The sequence below is a fragment of the Rattus rattus genome, chromosome 8 (genome assembly GCF_011064425.1).
Source record: "Rattus rattus isolate New Zealand chromosome 8, Rrattus_CSIRO_v1, whole genome shotgun sequence".
Taxonomy (NCBI): domain Eukaryota; kingdom Metazoa; phylum Chordata; class Mammalia; order Rodentia; family Muridae; genus Rattus; species Rattus rattus.
In genome coordinates this window covers 67,562,975-67,585,903 of record NC_046161.1, presented here as the reverse complement: position 1 = coordinate 67,585,903, position 22,929 = coordinate 67,562,975, and the positions used below count along the sequence as shown (strand labels likewise).

The following is a 22,929-nucleotide window of genomic DNA, read 5'->3' as shown; positions in this document are numbered from 1 at the left end:
ACTAAGGCTATTTGCTTCAGGCTCGGGCAGTCTCCCAAGGATGTATGCGTTAGTGGTAGAATTTGGCAGGATATAATGTATGTCATAATTAAAAACTAAGACAGATGTCAGATTCATGATTAATCACAAGCAAAAAGTCAGGCAAAGTTAACTCTGGATGTTCTCCCCACAATGGATTATTCCCAGGAGCATGGAGGAGGGATTACCGGCAGGACCATGGGTGACTCAAAACAACTATATCACTGGCAAGTCTCTCCTGAGCATGAGTAGCAATTTCTCAGAAAGTACATCAGAGGAGTCCTCAACCGAGTCATCCTTCCATCTTCTCTAAACTCTAGCATCCCCTAAGATTGGATATAGCTGAGGAAGGGTTGCATGTATCTGGGTGTGGCTGGAATCTCAAGTGTCTGGTAACAGCCTAAGGGGGAGTTGTTATTAGCTCTCATCTTTAACAACTCAACTGTAGTCACACAGGTGACCATTGCTGCTCTGATGTCAAGGCAGCAGCAGACGTGTCATACCCAAGGACAGGTTCATAATAGTGAACTTGTACTCTTCTGTGCCTAGATAGCAGAAAATACTGCAGCTCCAGCATCAGAAACGACTGGAGGGGTTGGGGATTTAACTCAGTGGTAGACCGCTTGCCTAGGAAGCTCAAAGGCCCTGGGTTGGTCCACAGCTCCAAAAAAAAAAAAAAAAAAAAAAAAAGAACCAGAAACGACTGGAAATTGAAGCATATAGCAAAGAGGACCTTAACCAACTTGGATTTGGGGGTGGTGCAGAAGAGATTGATGAGTAAGATGATATAATTTGGTGCTGGGGGGTAGGATGCTAAGGAAGAACACATGACCAGGGTTCTGGCTTTAGTAAGTGGGTGAAAGCGACAGTTTGTTATTCACCAAAAGAAAGAGCAGGAACTCACCAAGCAGAAATGAGGGTTACTGAGTTCAGCTGGAAACAAGCTATGGCTGAGATACCATGTGGAGAGAACAGTTTCCTGGTTTCACACAAAAAATTTGGCCTTGTTAATAGGAAAAGTCAACCCTCAGTCATAGTGCTACAAGGAAACACTTGGCAGGGCCTGGAGATACATAACCAGAGAGATGCTATAGGTATTGAGGGACAGAGTCAACCAACATCCTATGTTACACAAAATAGCACTTGACCAACAGAGTTAAACCACCCCAAGCTGTCAAGAGTCACAGGGTTAAGAAGCTCCACCCTGGGCTGTGTTGCTCTGGTCCCACCTGACAAAACTTCAAACCATCGCTCTGTTTTAAGTAACTGCACTCTACAACAAAGCTCAGAATATTCATGAGTACAAACGTGTCCAAGGGGCCAAAATTTAAATTTCTCAATGTCTGGCATTCAGTTGAGGTCCTACCCCTAACCCTAGCTGAGGATAGTTGACGGCTGCTAAAAGAAAGGGTCCATTTTATCCAGGGGTGTGGCCCCTGGCAGGTGGACCATGCTCCAGTCGATGACCTCAAACCCATGCACGCATGAGCAGCACTGATTTGATTCAGTGGGTTAAAAACAAAAAAGACATAAATTGATAGGGGAATGTTTTAGGGGGAGTCTGGGAACAGTTGGAGAAGGGAATTGAAGGTGGATATGACCAAAATACATTGTACACATCTACAAATTTCTGATGTGATAAAGATATTAAAATATTAACAAAACATTTAAATATAAATATATTAATTGATATAATATTTAAAATAATATACTATAAATATGACCAAAATACATTGTACAGATCTACAAATTTCTGAAGTGATAAAAGATATTAAAATATAAACAAAATATCTTTAAATATAAATATATTAATTAATTAAAATAATGAATTAATTAAAATACTAAAAATAAATTGATAAAATTTAAAATATTGATATGTTAAAATATAAGTACATAGATTTAAAAATTGAGTGTATGTAGAGATATCTAAAATGTAAAATACACAGTGAGAACAACAGTAGAGCAGTCATTGCAAAGGAAATTGTGAGCAAACTTGAAGGCATATCAATAGAATAGTCAAAGAATGAACGAATCTAAAAATAAAAGAATATATAATGCCCTGATACACTGAGTGTGGTGATTTGAATGGATATGCCTCCCCATAGACTCGTGTTTGAATGCTTGGCTCATAGGGAGTGTCACTATTAGGAGATCTGGCCTTGTTGGAGGAAATATATCACTGTGGGGGCAGGGCTTTAAGATCTTCTATGCTCAAGCTACATCTAGTGTGGTACAGCGTCTCCTGCTGCCTGCAGATCCAGATGTAAAACTCTCAGCTCCTTCTCTACCACTCTGTCTGCCTACACCCTGCCAGGTTTCTCCCCATGATGATAATGGACTAAGCCTCTGAGACTGTAAGCCAGCCCCGATGAAATGATTTCCTTTATAAGAGTTGCCATGCATGTCTCTTCACAGCAATGAAACCCTAAGTAAGACACTGAGGAACATCTTCAATTGGTCTAAGATGCATGCAGTCGAACTCCTGATGGAGAAAAGCTTGAAATGGATAGGAGGGGAGAGTACTTGAAATAAATACCAACAGTCTCCTGTTTGATGAGAGCTGTAAGTTAGATCTCATGATGAAGAAGAAGTAATTGTTTTTATGTAGTTTTTACTAGATGTTCAACACTCAACACTATCTGCTTACCTAGCTATGGCAGGTTGAGCACAACCCTTGAAAAATGTCCTGACATCCCAAACACTTAGTAACTATAAATATCACTGTGCTTGTGTCTTTTCTCATGACTGCGACAAAACGCCTGACAAAAGGTGCTTAAGGAAGGAAGGTTTATTCTGGCTCTAAGTTTTGGAATATGGTCCCGAACATGGTGGGGAAGCCATGGCAGCAAGAGGAGAAGGCAGCTGGTCACATCCTACCAGCAGTCAGGAACTAGAGGGACAGTAATGTTGGCGTTCTGCACACTTTCTCCTTTTACTGTAGTCCAAGACCCCAGCCCATGGTCTGCTGCCACCACAGTTAGGGTCTTCCTTCCTCAAGCTGGAAGCTCCCTCATGGGGGCATCTAGGGGTTTGTCTCTCAGGTGATTCTAGGTGTTGTCAAGTTAACATCAATATTAGCCACCAAAAAATCTTACTCAGAAATAATATTCCAGATATAGTCCTACTGAAGTGAAGTCACAGTCTATCAGGGTGGAATCCAATATGACCAGTGAGTTGAGGAAGAATGCACAGGGAAATGTCCACTAGACAGTGATACAAAAAGCTAGAGAGAGACAGACCTTCAGCAGAACCTCCCCAGGCCCTCTGAGAAAACTCTGACCTTCAAACAACCTAATTTTTCTTTTCTTTTTTTTTTTTTTTTTTTTTTTTTTTTTTTTTTTTTTTTTTTTTTGTAGCTGGGGACCGAACCCAGGGCCTTGTGCTTGCTAGGCAAGCGCTCTACCACTGAGCCAAATCCCCAACCCCTAATTTTTTTTTTTAACCTCTGGCTCATTCAACTATGAGGGAGAACTGTGTCTCTGTTGTGTTAAGCCACCTTCTGTGGTCATGGGTTACAACAGCCGTACAAAACCCACTTTGCAGAGCCTGTCAGAATCGGCCAGGACTGTTTTTGTCAAATTCAGCCTGGCACACTCCCCCTGCCTGGGAATAGAGAAATGTTGCAATTGAAAAGACTTGTTTGGGGTTGGGGATTTAGCTCAGTCGTAGAGCGCTTGCCTAGCAAGCGCAAGGCCCTGGGTTCGGTCCCCAGCTCTGAAAAAAAAGAAAAAAGAAAAAAAAAAAGAAAAGACTTGTTTAATAGGCTCTGAACTCACTACATCTGCCCTCCCTCAGTCTTGCAGATGAATTCAAACAGAGACCCTTGTCCTAGATTACGATCATTTCTTATCCACCATCCCCACATCCTGACCCGAAATCCACAAAGGTGGAATATCAGAGAAATGGTTCAAAGGGGAGTTAAAATGTCTAAAAATAATCCTGTTGTTCAAAGCTCCTGACAATGTCCCTTCAGTATAGCAGAAGAACCAAGCTGATGAAGCTCCTAGGTACAGTGTCAATCACTCAAGGAAAACAATGCCCTTTGTCACACAGTAGAGAGGACCCCAGTGGCCTCAGGTACACCCCTATATATACTGTAATCCCTGCCAGTATGCAGCAAAGTATTTGAGAGCGTGGAGCCCTTTAATTCTGAGATGGAATTCAGCCATGGACTCTAAGAATGTGATGTCAAAAACCTAGAGAACAGAGCAGAAATACATGGAAAGATGGAGGAGGGAGGTCAGGGAGAGGGGCTATGGAGCCTGACAGCAGCTCTGCTGTCCTGATGAGCAGCCAGAGACATTTATTTCATACCCAGATGTTCAGTAAAACATCATATCTCCAAGGTTGCTGTTTTCTGTCCCCCTGCCAGCCTCGTGTGTGTGTGTGTGTGTGTGTGTGTGTGTGTGTGTGTGTGTGTGTGTGTGTGTGTGTGTGTGGGAAGGAAGGCTCAGAATGGGTGCCTGACTTCAAGATTCCTGGTACAGATGGGTGAAGCAAGCCCGGGTCTACAGCAGCAGTTACTTGGAGCTGGTTTTTGTCTGGTTTATTTTTAGCAGCAGTGCACCATGACTGTGCGCTCTCCCCTAATAGAACCGGCAGCAGCGGGATCCCAGTGGGAACGATAACTACAGCTAAGGACTTGCAGCATCTCGCATCGTCCTGGACAAATAACGAAGCATTTCTAGGCTGCCGAGGCGTTCAAACACTGCATATTATTTTCCAGGATTTAAGAGGCAAAAGGGAAGGAGATATATCAACACTGACTCTTCTTAGGGACTTTTAACCAGTCCCTCCAGACACCATAAAGCCTGAGAGCTAAGTAAACAGATGCCAGCATAGAGCACAACCGTGATTAATATTTCCTAGCATTAGTAAAAACTGAAAATAATGCTGAGGTCGGCATGAATGCTGTCTCTATGTGCACTTCAAGCTATAGAACAGGTAGCTCTTAGACAAAATAAGTGAATTATCTTATTGTTATTATTACTATTATTATTACTATATTAATGCCCTCTTTAAAGGGGTACACTATCAGACACTGCAAAAATTAATAAGAGTAAGATATAAGATCACCAAGAGGTAATGTTGTCCTGGAAACCCTAGTTATTTCTGACTTTAAAATGTAAGAAAGGACTATAGGAAAGTTCGAGAACACAGAGTCTGGTGTGTTGGGGAAGGGAGAAGCCTTTGATTCAATTAAGCAATGGAAAATCATAATGATTAGAGATTACCTGTAACAGTCATGGATTGGAGCTGGAGAGAAGTCTCAGCAGTTAAGAGTGCTTGCTTAATCCAGGTCAGTTCCCAGTACCTCTATTAGGGGCCTCCTAACCAGGTTTGACTCCAGGGGTTTCAATGCCCTCTTCTGGATTCTGTGATACCTGTGTTCATGCAGCAGATACACATACACAGATAGAAATCAAAACCTTAAAAATCATAATAAAAGAAATCCCGCCACATGCCAAAACATAGCTGAACCTCAGGGACACTGTGACAAATGAAATTAGTCATAAAACAGATATTAGCAGGTGTGGTGGTGCAGAGCGCCTAAGCGCTGGGGAGGCTGAAGAAGAGGCGCAAGATCAAAGACTGCTCTGTAGGCAAGTCTGGGCAGTGTTGCCCTAATTAATGATTGATGTGGGACGGCCAACTCACTGTGGATCACACCAATCCTGGGCAGGGGGTCCTGAGTCCTAAAAGAAAGCAAGCCGGATGAACTACGGGGAGTAAGCCAGTGGGCAGAGTTTCTCCTTGGTCTCTGTTCCTGCCTGCAGGTTCCTGTTTGCATACCTGCCCTGACTCCACTCAGTGATGGAATCTAACCTGAGCATTGCAAACTGAAATACATGCTTCCCAGGTTGCATTTGGTCATGGTGTTCTATAACAGCAACAGAAACCTAAGACAGCATTTGTGTGGGTTGGACAGACATTTGTGTCTCCCACAGAAAGTCACACAACAGTGAGACAACTCTGAGGCATGTTTGCTGTCTTTTCTGTAGCCCACGGTGAGATCCTACTCATTAACACGACATGGATTGGTTTCCTCCCTTCCGTGTTGTCATCCACCTCCCTACTGGTACTCTCTGGGTCAGCCAAACAACTTACACACAATTCTCCATCACCATACTTGCTATGGTGAGAGCCCAAGATCGGAGAGGTATTTGGGATGATAGCTGCCAAAACCGTGTGCAATGCAACACTCCAAATGTTTAACGAGCTGATCCAGAGCAGGGGTGGGATGAGGGAATAGACAGTAGCTCATCAGAAGAGCCTTAGAAACTACCCCAGGCGATTTTAATTCTTTATTGATCATGGTGCCTCAGAATGTTTCCAAAAAGCAAAATATAATGCAATAAAGTCGCCTCTGTAAAATGCAAAACTTAGGAAACTGTCACGATAGATGGTCTGTCATGTTCTCTGGGGCCCTTCTTAGTTCTAACACTTAGAGCCCTCATCAACACTTCTACAAAGTTCATACTCTGGAGACTGGTCCACGTTCGTTTTTGTTTAGTCTTTCCAAGCAGAGTTGGGGTTTATCAAAAGCATTTTTCAAGATTTCTTTATGTTTATATTATATGGATAAGTGTTTTGTCTGCATGGGTATAAGTACACTGCATTCATGCTTGGTACCCATAGAGACCTTAAGAGACCTGTAGCCAGAGTTATGAACAATTGTAAGCAGAATTCTGGGACTTAAACCCAGGTCCTCTGGAAGAATGGCAAGTGCTCTTAAGTGCTAAGCCATCTCCCCAGCCTCCTATTAAAACATTTTTAATATAGTTCCTAATAAGTACATAAGTTAATAGAAAGACCGAAACCTAAGGAAAGGATAAGGCATACACATGTCCCTACATTTAGTTTTTTCTATAAACTGTGACAATGGAAGTGATAGAAATGCTAAAATTGGAAGGTTTCCCAGAAAATTAGAAATGCAACCATTTGGATTCACCGAGACATCCTCAAGCTTAGCAAAGACACCACAGCCTGGAGAGGATCCCTGCCTTCCGGAAAGTGAATCTTTGCTCAAAGGACCTGTTTCTCTGCAGCCTCTCCAGGCTTAAACTCAGATAAATGGCTTGAAAGAAAGTTCTACCCATCTCCTTATCCCCCAACAGAAACAAATCAAGTCCGTGATTCTTAGCTTGGGCCCTGGAGCTGCTGGTAACTTCTCACTGGCAAACTCCTTTTTCCCACAGTTTCTTATTGTTCAAATAAGGCGAGTCCCTGTCTAATAAGCTAGATCACATTTAGCTTGGCTGTAGGGCACCTCCTTATGGACAAACATATTTAATAATGACCGTTCTCTGCTCTCTAGCACTCACAGTCTGGCTGTTGGCTACTGGTCACTCAGTTCCCCAGCTCTGATCCCATTAAGGCCTTTTCTCCTGACCGAATCGGTTACCACACACAAGAACACTCCCAGTCAGCTACATTCCAATGCACAGAAGCCTCCACACATGCCTCTTCCCTTTTGCCCACCTCTCCTCAACTCCTGAAACTGGTTCACTACACCATGTAGAATTCTGTCATCGGCCATGTCCCTCTGCCTCCGTCTCCCCGAAGACTCCTGTGATCTGACCGGCACAGATTCATTCTCAAATAAAAGCCATGTGTTCCTTAAGGCAAAGAATTCCACCCTGGTTTTGAGGATTTCTTGCTGACTGTTGTATAATACTGTTGGTGGAGCTGTGTTCCACATTGATCCCCAGGATGCTGTCAAGGTCTGCTGTAATCCATAATTAAAGAAGGAGGTCTCTAAAGCTGGTCCCTGAGCACTAATCCCCCGTCCCTTCCACGCCGCCTCCTTTACAATCAAACACCTTACAACAGTCTGAGGTTAACCCTAAACCTTTTTACAATTCCTACCGAAATAGAAAACTCACGTTTAAAACGAGCATCTAGTCATTTGAAGTAACCTTTCACGCTTACATGCCCTCGGGTTCGTCTTAAGAATGTTGAGGACTGACAGGCAAAAGGCGGCTTGTGGATACATCTTTCTCTTTATCCTGTCTCTTAGACAGTTGTTTCCTGTGGTGTTTTTTTTTAATAATGGTCCGTTTAACTCAGCAATTCAGACAGGAAGAGCATTGATTATATATTAAGGAAGGGTTGATCTGAAGTACATGAAGTGTTCCAGAGGATGGACGAATGGAACCTAAAACACCCTCTCAACTTCTCTGCTCCACGAACCCAGTTTGGGCTGCATAGACCTTATAGAACCACACTCAGACTATGCACCAATGGCTGACCCAGTGCCCTGAGACTGGCCCCTTTGCTCTCTCTAAGCACATGCCAGCCTCTCAGTTGGCCTTTCCTTACATTCTCTTCCCACAATCCTCTGTACATTTCCCTTTCACCTCCCATTTCTCCCTCCCTGACCCCCCCTTCTGTATGCATGCATATATGCCCATTCACAGGTGGGTAGGTACACGTGTGTGTGTGCATATGTATGAATGTGCATAGAGGCCAGAAGGCAACCTCAAGTGTCGTTCCTCAGGTACTGTCCGTGATCTTTGTTTATTTATGAAAGGATGTCTCTCTGGCCTGGATCTCATCAAATAGATCAGGTTGGGTGGCTAGCAAGCTGAAGGGAACCACATGTCCCTGCACCTCCAGCACTGTAAAAGCACGTACTCCCACACCCAGCTTTTTTTTAAATACAGATTCTGGTCCTGATGCTGGCAAGGCAAGTACTTGGCCATCTCTTTAGCCCTCTGCCCTTCTCTTTCTCAGTACATCTGCTTTAAACCATGGCACTGCAGAATAGAAACCTAACTTAAGCTCGCTGTAACCTTTAAACCTGACCCATTAGAAATCCCTTTTTAATCCAGCATGTGTCTCCCTGAATCTTTCACACAGAGGCCCTAGCTATCAGCTTCTGTATCCCTTGACAAGCTCAGTCCCCCTGAGACTGGACCCTTTTCCAGAGCTCGTCTCAAATGTAATAGGTACAGAGGCTACTTTTGCCAGCCTATTATGGGAAGGTAGTTGCAACTTAGCCTTAATCACGTTTGTGCCTCCCAGACTTGGTACGTGAGCTTGATAATGCCAGGCTTAAAATGATTTACAGGCTACTAGCCCAGCATGTGTGCTAGGATGTAACTTCACAGCAAGATGGTTAGCTTCTTGGAGACGCAGCCCCGAACCTATCCCTCTTTGTGTCATCAAGAGCAAAGCCTAGCTCACAAGGGGAGCTTCCCATAATCCTCCCAGCTGCCTCATCAATAGCCAGCCATGGGAACTACTGGCTCAGAACCTTCCATGACAGCTCCTGGTGTGCAGGTTCCAAGAAGGAACTGGACTGTTTTGCTCTGAGGCTGTGTAGAGATAGCAGCTCCTTACTAGCTCTAGTCCAGAAGTCTATGCATCTGACTGGGTGACAACAGTCAAAAGTGTCTTTAAACTTTGAATCTTCCAACCTTGCCACTGACCCCTTGAACAAATTCCTTCACAATTAGGATCCAAGCTATAATTCCCTCCAGAGTTACCCATATAACTTTGTGCTCACCAAGGGTTGGAAACCTTGTGATCATTTTGCTTCCTGAATCCAGCCCAATTTCTGCTTTATGGAAAATTACACAACTCATTATGTTTTGCATGTGAAATGCCAAGCACAGCCTCATGTGTTTGAGCCTTTGGTCCCTAGCTGGTAACTTTAAGAAGCCATAGAACCCGTGGAAGGTAAAGCCTTACTGGAGGAAGTGAGTCAGGAGGTTTTATAGCTCCGCCCCACTTCTGTCTCCTTGTCTGCTTCCTGATTACAGATGCAGTGTGACCAACTGCTTCACACTCCTGCGGCCATGCCTTCCCCACAGTGATGGGGCTTACCATCTAAAACTATAAGCCCAAATAAACTACCCAGCTTTTAATTGGTATTTGGTCACAACAATGATAAAAGCAACTGTATAAAGGTTCTATAGGGAACAAATCTTAAAGAATAAACTCATTCTGTGATATTATATATATATATGTATATATACACATATATATATATACACATAGGTATATATGTATATATAGATACAGATATAGATATACATACATAGGTATATATGTATATATACGGAATTTATTAGAAACACAATCTGCAGTCCAACTAATCCAACAATGGCTGGCTGTAAACAAAAAGTCCAAGAATCCAGTAGTTGGGGTTAGTCCACAAGGCTGGGTGTCTCAGCTGGTCTTCAGTACATACCAGAATCCCCAAGAAATAGACTCTAATGCTAGTGAAGAAATAGATTGCTAGCACAAACTCTTCCTTCTTATGTGTCCTTATATAGGCTACCAGCAGAAGGTGTGGCCCAGAGAAAAGACATGTGTCTTTCCACCCAGATTAAAGATGTGTCTCCCTGCCTGGAAGATTTAGATTAGCATGGACCATCCTACTTCAAATGAAGCAAAGATTCCTCACAGGCGTACCCCCCATTTTGCAGTTTTAGTTGATTCCAGGTGTACTCAAGTTGACAATCAAGAACAGCCATCACAGCAACACTTTACCCAACATGGTGGAAAACATTCCCATGGAGCACTTGATAACAAGGGGGAAGTTGGGAGATGGGACTGAGGCAAACAGGACTTGAGGGAAACCTTTGGTAAGAAACACAAAGATGTTATCACAGCAGGAGTCAGAAGAGGGCCAGAAAGGGGGTAGCAGAGGTGGGAAGAGCAGATTACTTAAGTGGAACAACAGACAGCAGACCAGGTTCAAATCCTTCCTTCCTCTCCAGAACCATGGCCTTAGCTTTTAGTTTCTTTGCCTGAGACCATGCTGACCATGAATATTCACTGGGAAATCCAGTGGAGTGCATGAAAACACATCATTCCCCTTCTACTTAGATCCTCGTCGAGCAGTGGTTCTAGATCTTTTCAATGCTGTGACCCTTAAATACAGTTCCTCATGTTGTGGTGACTCCAACTGTAAAATTATTTATTTAACTTTTTATTGATTCTTTGTGAGTTCCACATTATGCTCCTTGTCCCACTCATCTCCCTGTCCCCTCATTTCTGCTCTTTGCCCTTGCTGAAATTATCTTATTGCTAATCCATATCTATAACTTTGCTACTGTTAGGAATCATAATGCAAACATCTGTGTTTTCCAGTGGTCTTAGACAACCCCTGTGAAAGGGTCCTTCAACCCCCAAAGGAGTCATGAGCCACAAGATGAGAACCACTGTCCTAAAAGAACCCGAGGATGGCCTTTCCTTGAGACACCAATGAGAGACAACCTCTATCACATATGGCACTAGAAGTTTTTTAATTTATATTGTTTATCAATATTATTGTGGGAGGGCACACGCCATGACATATATGGAGGTCAGAGGACAACATTGTACTCAGTTCTCTCCTTCCACCCTTATGTGGATTCCAAAACCAAATTTAGATCCTTAGGCCCACCTGGCAAGTAGCTCGCCTACTGAGCCTTCTCTTAAGCACAATAAAAGTTTTATACATTGATTTTTTTTCTTTTACTTTATGTGCATGTGTTAAAACAATGGATAGGATTATATTCTATTAAAAATTCTACCTTGACTTTTTGGGTCCCTACTGGTCCCCACTAAACTATCAGAAACCTTTTCAAAAGAGCTCAGCTTGCATCCAAATCAGACTACAGGAAAACTAACAGATGACACAGAGAACCCGTCGTTGTTCAAAGCAGTGTGTTTAGAAACTGGAAAGGTGAAACTTTACCAACCCTCTGAATTTACCATGGGGTCAAAGACTGTCGAACTCTGACAGCTGTCAGCATTCAGGCAGTAGCTTGCCAGGTCTGAGCATTTACTGCTTGTTGAGTTTGCTGCTTCCGTGATGACCAACAAAGAGAAGCTCTACTTGTCCGCCCAACGACACATTTAGTGATAGCAATGGCTAAGTGCAGGAAAGACTCAGAACCAGTGAGCAAGCGCCTTGCACCTTTAGCTTGGCTCCGATATAAGCTGTGTAAGTCATTTTAAACATAAAGAAGCGGAGTCTCGAAACGACATGGAAGTCGGAGGTGGCCGTGTTGGAAGTGCTGGGGAGAAGGGCTCCAGAGGCGGTGTAAAGGGGATAGGAGAGAAAGTGGGGATTGTAACCAAATTACGTTATGTACATGCATGAAGTTGTCAATCAGTAAGGTAAAAATTGTTTTTTAATATTTTAAAGATTTGGTTATGTATTTTATGTGTGAGGGCTCTATCTGCATGTGCCCTGACGTGTTAGAAGAGGGCATGGTATCCCATTACAGATGTGAGCCACCAGATGGCTGCTAGGATTTGAACTCAGGACCCCTAGAAGAATAGCCAGTGCTCTTATACTGAGCCATGTCTCCAGCCCTAAAAATTATTTTTTTTTCTTTTCTTTTTTTTTCGGAGCTGGGGACCGAACCCAGGGCCTTGCGCAAGCACTCTACCACTGAGCTAAAACCCCAACCCCTATAATTTTTTTAAAATTTTTATTAGATATATTTCTTTACTTACATTTCAAATGTTTAAAAACTATGTTTTTAAGTATACTACTAAATAAAAATTTTAAAGTGAGGCACCCCTTTAATTACACCAGAGGCAGGCAGATCTTCTTGAGTTTGAGGCCAGCATGATGTGCATACGGAGCTCCAGAACAGCAAGATCTACATAGGTAAGCCTGTCTCAAATAAGATCTAAAACATTAAAAACAAAGATGCTGGGGGTCAGAAGCATCACATGAGTGGTCCAAGGCAACCCAGTAAGATGAAGAGAGCCTCAGAGCTCAGAGCCAGCTTAGAAAGTCACACTACTAACCCAAGTGACCTACTGCCTCTGTGAGACTCTGTCCAGTTAGCAGAACCCCATAGTAGACCTCTGAGGTTTATCTTGTCAAGTTGACTGGATTTACAATCACCATGGAAATACATCACTGTGTGTGTCTTCAAGGGAGTTTCCAGAAAAGTTTAACCATGCAGGTAAGACACTCCTTGAATGTATGAATCACCATTCCATGGGCTGGGGACCCGGGCTGAGTAAAAAGGACTGGAGAGATGGCTCATCAGTCAAGAGCACTTGCAAAGCTCCTGGGTTCAATTCGCAGCCCCCTGATGTAGCCTCACAATCATCCATAACTGCAGCTCTAAGAAATTTGGTGCCCTCTTCTAACCTACTTGAGCACACGGCACCCATATACACGCAGGCAAATCCTCATACATAAATAAATTATAAAAAGGAAACTGGAGGCAAAGATTAAAACAGAGACTGAAGGAACACCCATTCAGAGCCTGCCCCACATGTGGCCCATACATATACAGCCACCCAATTAGACAAGATGGATGAAGCAAAGAAGTGCAGGCCTACAGGAGCCGGATTTAGATCTCTCCTGAGAGACACACCCAGAATACAGCAAATACAGAGGCGAATGCCAGCAGCACTGAACTTAGAACAGGACCCCTGTTGAAGGAATCAGAGAAAGGACTGGAAGAGCTTGAAGGGGCTCGAGACCCCATATGAACAACAATGCCAACCAACCAGAGCTTCCAGGGACTAAGCCACTACACAAAGACTATACATGGACTGACCCTAGACTCTGACCTCATAGGTAGCAATGAATATCCAAGTAAGATCACCAGTGGAAGGGGAAGCGCTTGGTCCTGCCATGACTGAACCCCCAGTGAACGTGATTGTTGGGGGGAGGGCGGTAATGGGGGGAGGATGGAAAGGGGAACACCCATAAAGAAGGGAGGAGGAGGGGTTGACCGGAAACCGGAAAGGGAATAACATTCGAAATGTAAATAAGAAATACTCAAGTTAATAAAAAAAAATGAAAAAAAATTAAATTAAATTAAAAAAAAAAAAAAAAGGAAACTGGGTGTGCTTGGAACCAAACTCACCACCACAGTAGCTCTCCACCCTCCGTCGCAGCCCTCCAGGTCACCTGGTACCTGACTAATGCCTTAAATGTACTTCATTTGCATTTCCTATATGTCTCACTGCCTTTACTTATAAAGGTCTTCAATGCTGTGTGCCGCATAGCAAGCCTTGTGCGATTGCCTGCCACTCTTCCCATCATTGATAATAGTGCCATTGTCATCCGTGGACCCATCCCTCTTCTGATTCTTGGAGATGCTCAAGGGCTGCAACTGTCTCATTCATTTCCATTTGCCCAATGTCTGGCACAGCATATGGCCTACAAGACCTCAAATACATTTCTAAAGAACCAGTGATGTGGCTTCAGCAGGCAAAGGTGCCTCCCACAAAGCCTGCCTACCTGATTTCCACCCCTGGGTTGCACATAATAGAAGGGAAGAACTGACTTCCGAAAGCTGTCCTCTGACTTCCACATACCAAGGCATGTGAATATATAAAGATGCACATGCATGTGCATACACACACACACACACACACACACACACACACACACACACACACACTGCTATTGAAGGAGCAGTTCCATTCACTGACCCTAGGCATAGAGCTGAATCTGACCTTGTCAAGCTTATTTACTTTGAGCTAAACCTTGGGCTGCTCTGTCTCTCACCTATCAGTCTCAGCTGGGTGCTGTCACCATTGCTAATGAAATCATTGAGAATAATTGATATACGCCTGAAATATGGTACACAAGAAGCCCATGCCAACAATCCAGCAGCCCTCGCCACCAATTGGGAGGGAAGGCCATTTATTTCCTCTGTTCGCTGTTAGTGTGTCTGCAGTGCAACCATTTCATAACCTTATTTCCAAGTGAACACAGTTGACTGCCAGAATCATGTCATCTTTTCCCTAGATCAATTGTGCCTGAGAAAATGAATTATGTGTGTCAAACCAATATGCACAATGAGGTTTTTTTTAATTTTCAAAGAATTAAATTTCTTTTCATAATACTAATCATGTTTATGAGAGAACATGTCAATATACGCTACAGTTTTACCTGAATCAATTTTCTGCTGAAATGAATGTACTGCCCTTGTTTTTCAATTCAACTCTGCAGAACTAGTTTTGAACAGCTATTCTGGAAGGAAAAACAATGTTTTTGATATTTTTCATCTAGGGATTCAAATCATATTTAAATGGCTTAGGAACCTGAGCTAGATCCCCAACTGAAAATGCAGTCTTAATGCCTACATAAAGGACAAAGGTCATCTATTTGGGCTAAGGACATTTCTTTAGACTCATCAGATAAATTATCAGGTCATCATTGGTGACCTGAGCTCTATCCTCAGGACCCACATAATAGAGGGAGAGAACTGACTCTATGAAGTTGTCCTCTGTCCCGCATAATTCCCACATGCATTCACATACTGAAACAAAAATCAATAAATGTAAATTTTTTTAAAGATCACCTATCTTGACAAAGAAGCTACACATAATATTTTCATCTACCTTGTCTGAATCCTCGAGTAAGGAGAGAAGAGAGAGCTGGGGTTATAAACAGTAGTCATCTCTGCCTGCATGAGCTTCATAAATTCCACTTAAAACCCTCCTAGGCCCTCACTGCCTTTCTCAGGGACCATGTCTAAACACTGATGTCCCTTATACCAGCTCACATGTTTTCCAGAAACATACCCAGCAAATATCTGAGCTCTCGGGACACAGGGCAAGAGGGAGCTTTTGAGTTCTGGCTTTTAAGCCTGTACAGTAGCCGACCCCAATGAGAGAGTCATGAGTCCATTAACCTGAGACAGTTCCGTCTTTTCAGAGCAAAGGGATGCTAAAATAAGTTTTATGGTTCGTTCAACTTACATCTGAGTTTTTAACTGTTAGAGAAATATAGAAATCTGAAAAGAGCTATTCCTAATACACAGACATTGGAGCATATTTAAATACTCAAGACCCTTGTCTCTCTCTGAGCAGCCATTGAATCCATTCCATGGAATTCTATGGAGCATACAGGACTTGCCAGTCTTATTAGGACCATTCTTCCGCTGTCCATGATTACCCCATCCCCTGATGTTAGAAGATGCACAGTCATCAGCAATATGAGATGTCACCCCTCTCTCTCTGAAGTTCACCTGGTTTCCTCTCTGTGCAATATAAACAAATAGCTCTTGGCTAGAGAGATGGCTCTGCAGTTAAGAGCATTTGTTCTTCTTGGAGAGGACCTGGGTTTAATTCCCAGGACCTACATAAAAACTCACAACCCTCTGTAACTGCAGTTGCAGGGGTCTGATGCCCTTTTCTGGTTTCAATAGACACCAGGCACACATATGGTACAAATACACACAAGCAAACACTCATACACATAAAATAATTTGATAGACAGATGGACTGACAGACAGATAGACAGATGATAGAGTATATGTTCACCAAGACAATATCCTTGAACAACTATATCTCTCCAGTGAGGTTTGTGGGGTTTGGTGTATGTTTCTTGTTGTTTGGTTGGGTTTATTTGAGGTAGGCTCTTATTCTGTAGTCCAGGGTAGCTTGGAACATACTATTTCATCCAAGCTAACTTCAATTTCCCAGCAATCTTCTTGTCTCAACCTCCCAAATGCTAGGACTATAGACCTGGGCCATTATGCCCGGCTGATATATGGTCTATGTACACACCTAAGATCTCAAGAGTGTTCTGTTCCCTTCAAGCCTATTCAGTTAGTTAATGAAATCGCTTTTATGAGAGGGTTTTCCAGACTCCGTTCAAAGGCCTATGCACTATCAAAAGCAAATGCACTTTGAGAAATGAAACTGCCAGAAAATCTAGAAGACAATATGAAGGAGAAGAAACATTGGGTGTTTTCAGAAGCATATGGAATCAGCATCCTTGCAGCAGACAGTGGCCCATCCCCAGTGGCCCAACAGTAAGAGTAACAGGCTGTCCTCAACAACTTCCAATATGTGATTGGAAGTGGAGTGGATAGGAGTGGGGCAAATATCAGCTGGACATTGCATTTGACAAACTCATTTATAGTCATACGTAAGGCATAGCCTTAGACTGCAAAATATCTATAGGAATACTTGGAGAGATGACTCATTGGTTAAGTGCTTTCTGCTCTTACAGGAGACCTAAATTTGGTTTTCAGCACCCAACTGAGTGGCTCACACAGCTTATAAATCCAGCTTCAGCAGATTTTGTCAACTCAGAGGTTCACACCTTTTTTAGCCTCCCTGGGCACATAAACACACAGCATATATCCACACAAACACATACAAGCTCTAATATATAATTTATACTTCATTGTAATTATAAATGATAAATTACAATGTCTGATATATACTATGTGTGTATCATATAAAAAGTCTGGGCTCCTAGTGGCCTAGAACAAATGAAACTCAAGAATGATCAAAATGTGAAGGTTCCCCCTTCTTTAAAGGGGAACAAGAATACCCTTGGCAGGAAGAGAGAGGCAAAGATTAAAACAGAGACTGAAGGAACACCCATTCAGAGCCTGCCCCACATGTGGCCCATACATATAGAGCCACCCAATTAGACAAGATGGATGAAGCAAAGAAGTGCAGACCGACAGGAGCCGGATGTAGATCGAACCTGAGAGACACAGCCAGAATACAGCAAATACAGAGGCGAATGCCAGCAGCAAACCACTGAACTGAGAACGGGACCCCCGTTGAAGGAATCAGAGAATGAACTGGAAGAGCTTGAAGGGGCTTGAGACTCCATATGTACAACAATGCCAAGCAACCAGAGCTTCCAGGGACTAAGCCACTACCTAAAGACTATACATGGACTGACCCTGGACTCTGACCTCATAGGTAGCAATGAATATCCTAGTAAGAGCACCAGTGGAAGGAGAAGCCCTGGGTCCTGACTGAACCCCCCAGTGAACTAGACTGTCGGGGAGGGGCGGCAATGGGGGAGGGTGGGGAGGGGAACACCCATAAGGAAGGGGGGAGGGAAGGGATGTTTGCCAAATGTACATAAGAAATACTCAAGTTAATAAAAAAAAATACAAAAAAAAAAAAAAAAGAAGATACAGCTTAAGCCGGTGAAACTAAAAAAAAAAAAAGTCTGGGCTCATTTTAGTATTGTATAGGAGACATTTACACTACACATGAGTCTGGGTAGCCCCTGATGGACCTCACCCACAAGCATGGCAGTGTCCTCCTCTACATTTAGCAAGGAAACTCAGAAAAACAGACATCTCTAAACATCATAAATATGACTTCTATCACCATGAGCACTCAGCCTCATAGCATGTGGTGTGGTCATTTGATATACATGTCATAACATCTCAATGTGAGGGAAACAGCTCATGACTTCAGAAAAGACACTTCAGTCACTCTTGATTGCAATTAATAAAGTGATAGACTCAAAGAAGAGGTCATAATTCATGGACCTGATCCAAAGTGGCACCTTGGGGCTTCTTTGGCACTCAGAGCGGATCTATTCTCTCTCCGTCTATCACAGCTTAGGGATAATATGTCATGGGATCGTTAGTCAGACATAAATAATTCAGAAGGACAGGTCTCTGGGGATAGGATGGAAGAATTAAGTTTGACTTTATTTTAAGACAAGTCATAAAAGCTGCTTCAGGATCTGCCAAGGTAGATGACAAATCCATTTAAAATACAACAGTCAACCCAGGAGGGTTTTTTATAGCTAACAAGTTGATATAACCTCCAAGCCCCTGCCAAAAAAATTTAAAACCACAAGTATTTACTTTGGGTATAGAAAGCACATGAGAATGAGAGAAACTGAAATCAGAAACCTCATAGTGACCTCGTGTGGGATAAGGGTGGGATAAACTCGTTGGCTAAAGGTTAGCTCAGTGGGGTCATGTTAACAGTATTATTTAAAGGATAAAAGTGGATTGGAGAGATGGCTCAGTGGTTAAGAGCACAGATCGCTCTTTCAGAGGTCCTGAGTTCAAACCCCAGCAACCACGTGGTGGCTCACAACTATCTGTAATGAGATTGGATGGCCCTCTTCTGGTGTGTACGAAGACAGCAGTGTACTTATACACAATAAATAAATCTAAAAAAAATATTTTAAAAATATATAGTATTAAAAAAATATAATCTGATGTTACTATACTCTAAAATTTATCATTGTTATGTTGAAGTGTTCCTATTTTACCCACTTTACAATGTCCTGGATGACCAAGACCCTTAGTTCTTCAAATTCAGAAAACAAAGGTCTTATCAAATAGATATAATGCATGGTCCTGTCTTAAAGATATATGATCAAGTTTAAGATGTCTGTGCCTAATCCCACCAGAGATAATTAAAATAAGGGTGGCCTTGGACGCAAGCAGCCATAACCAGATTGCTTGTCATGGGTTTCCAAGAGTGAGACAGAGTTTTCCCCAGTTATCGCAAGCAAACATTCAGACTTGCTGAACACGTATGGGGCTAGCGCAGGATGTAATGATGATCGTCCCTCACCCTGATCCAGCTGCCACTGCAGGAATCAATACATATTACAGCAGTGATTTGCTGAACTTCCTATCTGAAAAAAAGAAATCAGCCTCTATTTAGGCAAGGGAACCAAATATCCATCACTCCCCAAAACGAGATTTCAAGATGGATATCCAAGTTCCAAAGAAACCAGCAGTGGTGAAACTAGGTTGAAAAATAATCTCAGAAAGTAGGGCAACCAAGTTACTTAGGAGGCTCGAGCCATTCTCTTTCTGACTGCCAGACCCTGGAGTGACAGAAGGGAGGAAAGTGTCACAGGCAAGTATCTGCTCTCACATGGGGCCTGTTCTCCTCTCAGAGAAACACCCCATTAGCTAGCACCATCTTTTTTTTTAATACAAATAATTTTACCATTTATTTTTAATAGGTATTTTTATTTACATTTTAAATGTTAATCCCTTTCCTGGTTTCGGTCCATAAACCCCCATCCCATCCCCTCCCCTTCTTCTATAAAGGTGTTCCCCCCCCACCCCTCACTTTCCTGCCTCCCCTGCCCTAACATTCCCTACACTGGGGATCCAGCCTTAGCAGGACTAAGGGCTTCTCCTTCCATTGGTGCCAAACAAGACCTTCCTCTGTTGCTAGCACCATCTAATCTCCACCTTCACCCCATTCTTCCTCCAAGAAACATTGAGGACCTAGTATTATGAAATATTTGAGTCCCCCCCCAATTAATAGTGATTATAATTAATTCCCAAGTAATGAAATTAAGGCGTGAGCCCTTTGGAGATAAGCAAGGTCCTCAGAGTTCTTCCCTCACAAGCGGTATTAGTTCCCCCAATTATCTAACTTCAATTAACTTCAATATCATTATTGATTCTTTATGATATCCATATTGTTGATATCGAAGGGTACCTCCCCCACAACTAGACAAGTTAAAGCTTGATTAAAAGATGAACCAAAACCAATTAACCTGTTCTGGTATCATAAAGGATACTCATTCAGCATATAATTCTTAACTCGGAGAATAAAGTGCTTTTTCATTTAAACTACTGTGTGTTTAATTGAAACACATCTCCCAGGGCTTCCTCCTCCTCCCAACAGCACCCCAGGCTAAGGAGCAACTTCTTAACACATGGTCTTTGGGGCACGCTTAAAACCTGAGTCCTAATGCTCCCTCTTGATCCTCCGTGTGTATTGAGCCCTGAGAATCCCAATCAGCAGCCCTTCAACCTTCCCTACCTGGACCAGTCTGTCCATCTACTTTTAATCCCCCTTATTCAGCAGCCTGAGTCCAAGCGGAAGAATTGGAAACTTAGCTCTCAGTCACAACTACACTGGGGTGGATGGATTGGTGTATAGGATTAATCTAGCTTTGCAGCTGAGGGGACAGAAACCAGGGAGAGCAAATGACTTGCAAAGTTTTGGAAATGGTCAAAGCAAGGTGAGAAACAGCTCCCAAGGCTCCTGGCTCCTGACCCTGAGCTAAATACCCATTCCTCAAAGCACATCAGCCCTGCAGCCAGCCACTCACTTGTGACTGCCACACACAGGAGTTTAAATGAAGAAGCAGTTTATTCTCTCAATTAGGAATTAAATACCATGTGAGTATCCCTTGTGATATCAGAACACCTTAATTGGTTTTTCGTTTTGTTTTTTTATTAAGATTTTCCTTGTCTAGTTGGGGCTCAGGGGAGTACCCTAACATCAACAGTACAGATGTCATAAAGAATCCATAACAATTGATAATTTTACAAATGAGCATTGAAGTGTTTACTCCCCAGGGAATCAGAATCAGCAGGGGAAATTTCTGTTCTGTTTATTCTGGTTTTGTTTTTGAGACGGGGCTCTCACCTAGCTCAGACTGGCCTCAAACTTGCTACAACAGCCAAGGCTAGCAGTGAACTCCCGATCTGTCTTCATCTACCATCGAAGTCCCATATAACAGGTATGTGCTCCAGAGGAGACTTAACACGCTGTTTCCTGTGCCCTTGTAGACGCAGTACGGACAGAGTGATGCTGCACAAGCACAGACTCTCATCTTGAAACGTTGCCACTGCAGGGTCACAGGACTTCTTGGGTTTGCTTTTGGCAGCATAGTTTTCTGTAGTTCGGGAAACATAATATTCGGGAACTTTGGATTCCATTGTGGGAATTCAAACTAAATTTTCTATATGTAACTTCAACTGTTTGGGTTTTTTTTTCTTTTAAAGGAAATTAGAGACAACAAAGGACATTGAGGCATCCCGTTCTCTCTTTAGATCTACACAGCAGACCGTCTAGGGGGAAAGCCACTTGTCCGGGCACCTTTAAACCTCTCCTGGGCAGTTCTGATGCTCATCTAGATGGAAGGCATTTTCCTCACACAGCTACAGCCCCAGAGCCTGGCATGGGTTAACTTCTGAGGTATCCTACTTCTAAAGAAACTAGTGTATTCCAGAAACTTCTGAGCAGCTCTCACTCTCGAGCTAAAGATTCCTAAGTGGTGTAACAATACGTCATTAGGAGTCAACTCAGTCCTGTGTGCAGCCATATGACTAGATAAGTACACTGTCCACCCCTAACACAGACGCTTCTGTTTGCCGAATATGGAGATTAGCACAGGTACCCACAGCTGGTTGGAGTTCAGAGAATACGAGACTATTCAATACTCAGCCCTAAATGCAACATCTATACCTTGCCTCTCCTCCCAAGGCTCAGGACCAACGTGAAGGAGGGGGCAGAGGTCATGAATGACCGGAAAGGAAACTGTTCTTGCCATAGCAGGTCAGCTGCACATAGGAACTAATGGCAGTTTGGGTAGCATGCATGAGACCTGTGTAAGTTCAAGCCAGATTTTTTTTTTTTTTTTTTTTTTTTTTTTGCCGGTGCATTCACAATAATTGTTGTTTTTTTTTGTTGTTGTTGTTGTTTTTTTTATTATTATTAACTTGAGTATTTCTTATATACATTTCGAGTGTTATTCCCTTTCCCGGTTTCTGGGCAAACATCCCCCTCCACCCCTCCCCTTCCTTATGGGTGTTCCCCTCCCCGTCCTCCCCCCATTGCCGCCCTCTCCCCAACAGTCTAGTTCACTAGGGGTTCAGTCTTAGCAGGACCCAGGGCTTCCCCTTCCACTGGTGCTCTTACTAGGATATTCATTGCAACCTACAAGGTCAGAGTCCAGGGTCAGTCCATGTATAGTCTTTGGGTAGTGGCTTAGTCCCTGGAAGCTCTGGTTGGTTGGCATTGCTGTACATATGGGGTCTCGAGCTCCTTCAAGCTCTTCCAGTTCTTTCTCTGATTCCTTCAACAGGGGTCCTGTTCTCAGTTCAGTGGTTTCCTGCTGGCATACGCCTCTGTATTTTCAAGCCAGATTTTAAAAAAAAAAAAAAAAAATCCCAGCATGAGTGTCATGATTTGTATATGCTCTACCCAGGGAGTGGCAGGGGTTAGAAGATGTGTCCTTGTTGGAATAGGTGTGTCACTGCGGGCAAGGGCTTAAGACCTCACCCTAGCTACCTGGAAGCCAGTATTCTGCTAGCAGCCTTCAGATGGAAATGTAGAACTCTCAGCTCCTCCTGCACCATGCCTGCCTGGATGCTTCCATGTACCTGCCTTGATGATACTGGACTGAACCTCTGAACCTGTAAGCCAGCCCCAGTGAAATGTTGT

The 22,929-nt window shown here is 43.0% G+C and overlaps 1 pseudogene; it reads right to left on the bottom strand.

Annotated features, from left to right (window-relative positions):
* The window catches only part of LOC116908208, a 43,801-nt pseudogene extending 22,379 nt beyond the window's left edge, over positions 1–21,422 (bottom strand).
* Positions 21,423–22,929: the final 1,507 nt, after the last annotated feature.